At 40.4% G+C, this 7303-nt stretch overlaps 1 protein-coding gene across 1 annotated transcript in view; it reads left to right on the top strand.

The window, feature by feature from the left end:
• Window positions 1–4059: 4059 nt before the first annotated feature.
• EPC1 (enhancer of polycomb homolog 1) overlaps window positions 4060–7303 on the top strand; it is a 68063-nt gene continuing 64819 nt past the window's right edge. Inside the window, exons 1-2 of the mRNA XM_056334419.1 lie at window positions 4060–4220; window positions 4996–5099. The gene's annotated coding sequence lies outside the window, so the exon portion shown is untranslated. The remainder of the gene's footprint in view (window positions 4221–4995; window positions 5100–7303) is intronic.

The raw sequence follows: 7303 nt of genomic DNA, 5'->3' as shown, positions 1-7303 counted from the left end.
TCATACTCTTGCTGAATCTGGAACTGTAGAGGACTTTGGGATTACAGGGACACCTGTAACGGTAATGCAGCAAGAAAGCAAATGAAATGTTACGATATATAGAAAAAATACCAGAAAGTATCTTCCTTTAGTGTGTGGCAAGTAGTGTGGCTATTGTTGGCACATTGCACCTGTTTCTGATGTCCATGATTCGTGAAGCATGAAGATTGCTGATAAACTGGAGATGCCCTATGATCACATAATATCCATAACAAAGAGTACCCTTTTGTGAGTTGTATATATTCAAACGAAACCAGAACTTGGACAGAGAGATGGAAAGAAGAGGTTTAATAAGTTACAAAGTCTGTGATTTAAAGTTAAACTTCAAGCGAGTCAAGTAGTTACTGTAACAATTTAGGGAAGATCACGGTGGACTTTTTTATCACTATACACTTCCAGTCTAGACTGGATGCTTTTTAAAAATACCTGACCTGGATCAAACAAGAAAGCTAGGGAGGTCTTGGTCCTCCTTTATAACACAATCAGACACCAATGATCCATTCTTATGCTATAATTTATGAATTTTCCAAATTACAGCAAGTCAGTTTTTTAGATTCTGCAGGAGCAATTATGCAGCTATGTAAACATTATCTACTGAATAAATATGCAAAATGTATTTGTTGATCTTTCAACTGAAAAACATTCAATGCCACTTTTATGAAAAGAAAACAAATGATCATTTACATACCAGTTGCAAAAGTACTTTGATACTTTTCAACTATTGCTATCTACCTAATGATAGGACTTGCCCTTCCTAAAGACATCAAGAAAAGATTGTCAAAAGATCAGTGTAATTTGTTTATTACAAGTGTATAAACGGAGACCTACTTGGAAAATATGGCAGTACAGTTAAATGTTTATGAGCAAGATAAAGATTAATGAAAGTGAAAGATAAAAAATAATAAAAGCAATTCTACTGCAAGCAGAATGTAAAAAGTACTTTCACTAATTTGAGTAAGAAGGTGTTATTTGAATGCTAACAGTTTTTAGCCACTTTTTTGTGTTAGTCTGAATCTCAAAATATAGCTAGTTTGTTTCTTTGCTCCCATACAGATATTCTATTTCCCAGTTTTTAAGTAAAATCTCAAGATGAACATTCACACCAAGCACTGGACAAAGCTTAAAAAAAAAAACAACAAAAAAGCCACAGAATGGATGGTGGTGCTTTTTGGAATTACTCTGAACAATAAGAAATTTGGGGAAATTTGACATCAAGTCAAGTGAGGGTTGTTCTTAAAGCATGAGAACATATTGTTCAGCTTTTCTTGGAACACTTATTCAGATAAAAAAAGCCACAGGGTTAATTTCAATCCCTATCTCAATTCTCAACATTTAGCACTTGATATACACTATTTTCAGTTAAAACCAATAATGAGATCAAACATGAGAGAAAATGACCCTGGCTTGAAATGCTGCTATACATCAGCTCATCTACAGAACTAGTAAGCTTTACATTAGAAGAAAAGTTGGGATAGTTCAGTTTAGTTTTGCCTGTAACAAAAGAATCCCGTTCAATTGTTTCACATTTGCCACACCATAAGATTTCCACAGGCTTTCACCAAGGCCTGGCTCATTTGAGGTTATTCCCTTTGCAGTGTGTAGCCCAACTTAGCTAGCCAACACACTTAAGAGTATGTCATATTGTTGCTGTAGTAAATACAATCATATGGATGGTATTTCATGCAAAAGAATTACAAAAAATGTGCAAGTATGCACCTGCTACTACTGCAATGCCACTACTAAATGTGGGAAAGAAAGAAAAAAATTGAAAACCTACAGCCACATAAGACAACAAAGAATGTACTGAGACAGGTGTGAGCCTGCAAACCATACCCCTTCTCTAAAGCGTGGTTTGCTATCCTGGGTGTAGTTGTGCCCTAAAACAGAGCTGCCCGGCCATTTCTGCCCCCTCCACCATTTAGATGAGGGCTCTGTCAGACCTGCGCTAGTTGGAGGCAGATAGTGATGAACATTTAATCTATGGGACACTGCAGGGAGACTAAGGCTTCTCAAAAATCAGGTGACAGGAGGAACAACCTTCCCATTGTGCATGGACATTTTGGTCCCAACCCTCCTGCATGCTTATCTACTTGTATTAACAAGTTTGAGGTGACCATTTAACAAGCAGGTGTTCACATAATAAACACTACCATCAGGAGCAGTACTTACGAATTCACTAAATACAAGTTAGGAAAGAGGTTCAGATAACCGACACATAGTCCTCAAACTAATGGTTAAGAATAACACTTTTATTCCTATAAAAAGCATGCTACATCTCTTCAGGCCCATATAATTTGAACTACTGTATATCTTTTTTTCTAGGGCTTGTTAACTGCTATCAGGCCTGGTTTATGATTTTTCCCTGTCACTATGCCTTTTGGATCCTTTCATTGTCTCTCCTACATCAGACATAAGCTTTGCAGCTGTATTTTCAATGCTCTCATAGCCTGCTTCCCTTATCTATTTTCTGTCATTATAAAAAAATATTAATGCCAATTTGATTAACTTCTGTAGACATCTGCTCCTTTTTCACACAAATGTCTTTGTGCTATCTTCCATCCTATCCTTCTTGCTGGAGAAGTTTTCTTTCAACAGCCACAAAGCCAATTAATTTCCTTCATCAAATCCCACCTTATGTCTTCTTCACCGTGATGTATACACAGAAACGAGTTAGGCTGATGGTGTGTTGCAAACTGCCTTCCCAGCTGATCGATACAGTCTCATTGTTTCCTTTTCCCCTCATCTGCCTGTAGCCATCTGCTGTCTTTTGTTTTATACTTTTGAGCTCTTCAGGGCAGGAATTATCTTTTCGCCCTATATTCCTATATTTCTATACAGTATATCATTGTGATCATAGTCCAGGATTAAGGCTGCTAGATAGCAGTGTAATACAAACAAATAAAAATAATGGCAAAATTTGCTCCAAGTTCTTTGCAGGTTTGTTTTTTGTGTTGGTTTTTTTTTTTGTTGTTGTTTGTTTGACCTAGAAATAAGAGGTGGTTCAGGAAAAAAATCACCAACTTCACTGTTTTTTCCATTGCCTCTGAAAAAGGTTTAGAATAGCAGTGGATAGGAATATTAATTCAGGTCTTTTAATATAGCACTGGATCAGGCTCAGCAGGTCTGACAGCCTATCTCCATTGTAACTCCTACTAAAGGCAGTAAAAGGACTCTCATGGGAAATGAATCAGGCCCCAGAGCCCATGAAGCAGCGTGCAAGAGGAGCTATCCCTCTGCCTGGCAAGAGTGGTGGCTCAGCTAGAGGACCACATATTAACAGTTTTATGATCGTCTTTAATTTAAACATGCCATATTTTCCTATTCATTTTAAGATGAATGTCAAGAAAGTTAAAGAGCTGCAATACTATACAAGGTCATAATAAGAGAAAATGCAAGATTATTTCCACAGGAATCATAATTCAGGCAGACTTGTGAACCACAGGTGCAAAAGAATACATATTGTGAAATGCGTACTTCTATGCAAGAGGCCTAAATGTCAGTTATCGCCAAGAATCCTCATTGCAGTGTCCACTCTGTGCCTACTTAGACTCACAGAGTCATTTAGGTTGGGAAAGACCTTTCAGACATGCTCACTTAGGAGACTGTAATATGTTAGGGGGTGGTTTTATCTTGCCCTGAACACTGAAAGCGTTCGAATTTGCCCGTCTTTCCACAGCACTGCTCCAGCAGGGACTACCTGACTCAGCTCACAAACTAGAGCCACAGCATCAGATTTCCCAACCCACTTAATTTGAAAGCCTGCCAAGATAGGTGAAAGACCTTATAAATATGTAAAGCAGGAAGTTCAAATTACACAGTGATGTAAATTCCCAGTGATTGATGCCCTTTAAAAAACAATAAAAATCCTCGAGAAAGTACAACGTTGGTAAATCTGCTTTACTAGCCGTGATGTCTGGGGGTGCCGTACGGAGTTTAGGCGATGCATTGTACTTTTCGTGTGGATTTTATTTTGGATTTCTACCACTTCCTGGAGGCCAGGGGGAGGCACAGTGGGAGGAACCGAAAAACTCAGTGCCACAGCCATTTTGTTTGTGGGCAGCATGGTAGAATTCTGTCAGTCAGTATAAGGAGGGGTTTTTAAAACAGTATTTATGGAAAAACTATTCCTGCCGTAACGGATGTATCTGTTGAATTTAGTGTTAATTTAGTTCTTTCATAAGGTAGGTATTTCTATTTGTAAGTACATTGAGTATTTGTTTGGATTCAAGAGTCTCCACTTTCCAGGAATCATGGATTTTGTTTCAGGCATGACTGGCTTTTCTAGATGCTGGGAGGCTGCCGGACCCCGGCGGGCCGGGCTGCGGGGCCGCCCGGGGCCGCGGGGAGAGGCCGAGGGATGCGCTCGGCTGCAGAAACTTGCTGCGGGGTTAGGAGTGGGGGCTGGGCGGGGGGAGGGAGAGCGGCAAAGTCTCGGAATTATTTTCTCCAGCTGTCTTTCTTTATTAATTCTCAAGAGGCGGCTTCTGTCACTGAAGGGAGGGATGAGGCCGAGGGGTTGCGCGGAGCGAGCCGTAGTTTTGCAGTGTCACCGAAAACCAGCGCTAGACTTTGGTCCTGTGTGTTTCAAAGGCGGGTGTAAAATGGCACACTGCATTTTTCCAGGCGGCGGTGGCGGCGGTCGGCGGCGGGGGGGAGCGGGGAGGGGGGGCGGCGGGGCCGCTGCCCGCGGAGCCCATCGAGCCGCCGGCGGCCCTGGCAAAGTTGTGACCCCGGCGGCAGCGGGGGCTCCCCCGCCCCGGCGCCCGCCGCCCGCCGGCATCGCCCGCAGGCTCCGGGGGAAGCCGCCTCCTTCCTCGCCCGGCCATCCTGACGGGGGTGACGGGGAGCGGGGGGAGGAAAAAAAGAGAGGGGAGGAGAAAAGAAAAAAAGAAACAAAACAAAAAAAAAAGGAAGAAAAAAGTCTCACCACTTTTTGCGTTTGCGAAATATTTTAAGGATGTTCGGGGAGCCCTTTGCAGCATGGAGGTGGCTGGCTGTAGCAGCGCGAGGATGCGGTCCATATTGTTACAGCCGTTTTGCAAGGACTGCCTTCTCCGAAGGTAAGTTTGTGGTTTTAACCAAAAATATTTGTTGCTGCGGTCTTTTTGGCGTGTATTGGTGCGGTGGAGGGTTTTCCTTGTGTTGATGAACAAAACGTAGCCTTGTATTTTTCTTAGCTTTGATCTCATGTATCCCACCCAACAGTGTCTCCTTAGTATCGACAATTACTGAAGTCAGTTTTGTTTCCTCTTTAAAATTTTATTCACGCGAAGCTTAACAGCAATTTCAGCTCAATTTAAGGCTGTAAGAACTCGGATATTTTCCAGATGGACTTGTTTTTTTGGTTCTGGCTTTTTGTTTGGAGGGTTTCTTTACCGAGTAATAAGCGGATCCAGAACCAAATATATGACTGTCTTTATAAATATAACGCAGCTTTAATATATTAAGAAGCATATTATGTCGCTGCTATATGGTCGTGGCTAAAAGAGTTTACAATGCCATTTGTGATGGCCCTTGATGGATTACTTTGGTCTAAAGTACGGGGGGAAACTGCCCTTGGTATGGTGAAGGTGGAGATTGACATAACAGGGTTTATATTAAGTTATGTCTCTTACTAAACAGCGACCTTTTTATTTACAAATTAGCGCTCTTGTGGCAATTAGCTGAAAGCATTAGTTATATAAAGGTCCTTATTTCACCACGTTTCATTTAGATGTCTTGGCATTCGGCTTTTTTTTTTTTTTTTTCTTGGGGCGGGGAGGGGGGCAGGAATAAGTGGTTTGTTTGTTGTTCTTTTTCCTCCAGGAAGGTACATTTGGGAGACATTTTGTAATTTTGGGCATTTTTCTAGGCGCATTTTTTTTTTTCACACGGTGGGAGATCTTTTTTGTTTTGCATTGCTGGGTGCTGGCGGCGCTGCGGCGCTCCGAAACAATTTGTGTCCCTGGCTGGGGGGAGGCAGAGAAAGGTGGGGCACGGTTTGATCTATTGTATCTTTTCCTTTTCTCTGTATCAAAAGTAACCGCAGATTAGTTAGAAAGACGATTGAATCGTATCTCTGAAAAATTGTAGTGTTCCATGAACTATGGCCCGGAACAGGCATGACCTCACCCTTTCACTGGTTTGTGTAATGAAGCGGATTTTAATTTATTATTTTTTTTCCCAATCCTGTACCTAGAGACCAGTTTTCTTCAGTAATGAGATTTTCGGCCCCACCCCCAAAATGATTTTACAGTGGCTGCAGATAAAAGGTTTTAAAATGATTTTTGCATACAATATGGAAGGCTTTGGTGTACACATTTATTGTGCAACTAGTCCATTGTTTGCTTGTTGTGAAGTTAAAGGTTATATTCACCGCCAGTTATTAAACCGTAAGGTCCCTCTTGCTCGTGTGCTTGCATGTGCAAATTTCTTGTGGAGGTCTGTAGGAGTTTGGATTGTGTATGATGGTGGGATTGTAAAGGGAAAACCTCACGTAGTCCTTCAGATTGTAACAGGATTCACCTGAGGTGGGTGGATTTTTTCTTTCCTGTTGCTAAGTGGAGCTCGTGTTTTCCATGTATTTATAAAAGTATATATATATATATTTTAATATATGTCGTTTTCTTTTGTTACAACCTACAGATCACCTCAGTTCTAAGTGCAAATGTTTTAGAAGGCTTTCTGCTAACATCCATATTAGATGCTTAAGAAAACAGAAGTGATTAATGGTCTAAGAAGATGGGTGGGAAGACATAGTCAAGCCTGTGATCTAGGCATATATTAGAAAACTCAACAGGTTCGGGAATAAATTTAACATTAAATGTAGCACATTTTTAAGGAATCAATGGGCCTATTATTTTGGAGTGATATGAAACTGACAAATTTAAGAGACCTTTACATCTGTTTTACATTCCGATGTCTTCACTATTTTCAAAGAATAAATTTGAGAAATGCTAGACAGTTTGAAACAGTCTTTTCTCATCAGCATTTGACTTTTCAGAAATGCATTTAGATTTTGTTTTTAAGGAAAGTTTGCTCATGAAGTTACTTTATTTCATGGAAACTGAAAGACAACTTCAAGTAGATACCTGCAATTGTCTCCTTTTTTTCTTCTTTTTTCTCTTTCTCTTTTTTTTTTTTTTTTTTTTAGGTAAAATTTACTTCTGTCAGGTAAATATATCTTGTAACCTTCTTCTGGTAAGAGACATCAATATCCAAGAGAGCAGTCAGCTTTTAGCATCTCTTCTGTGTCAGACAAGATGTGCTTTTATGAAGTCTTGGC

The sequence above is a fragment of the Falco biarmicus genome, chromosome 4 (assembly GCF_023638135.1).
Source record: "Falco biarmicus isolate bFalBia1 chromosome 4, bFalBia1.pri, whole genome shotgun sequence".
Classification (NCBI taxonomy): Eukaryota; Metazoa; Chordata; class Aves; order Falconiformes; family Falconidae; genus Falco; species Falco biarmicus.
Note: the sequence above shows the minus strand (reverse complement) of the source record. Positions and strands in the feature narration are given on the sequence as shown.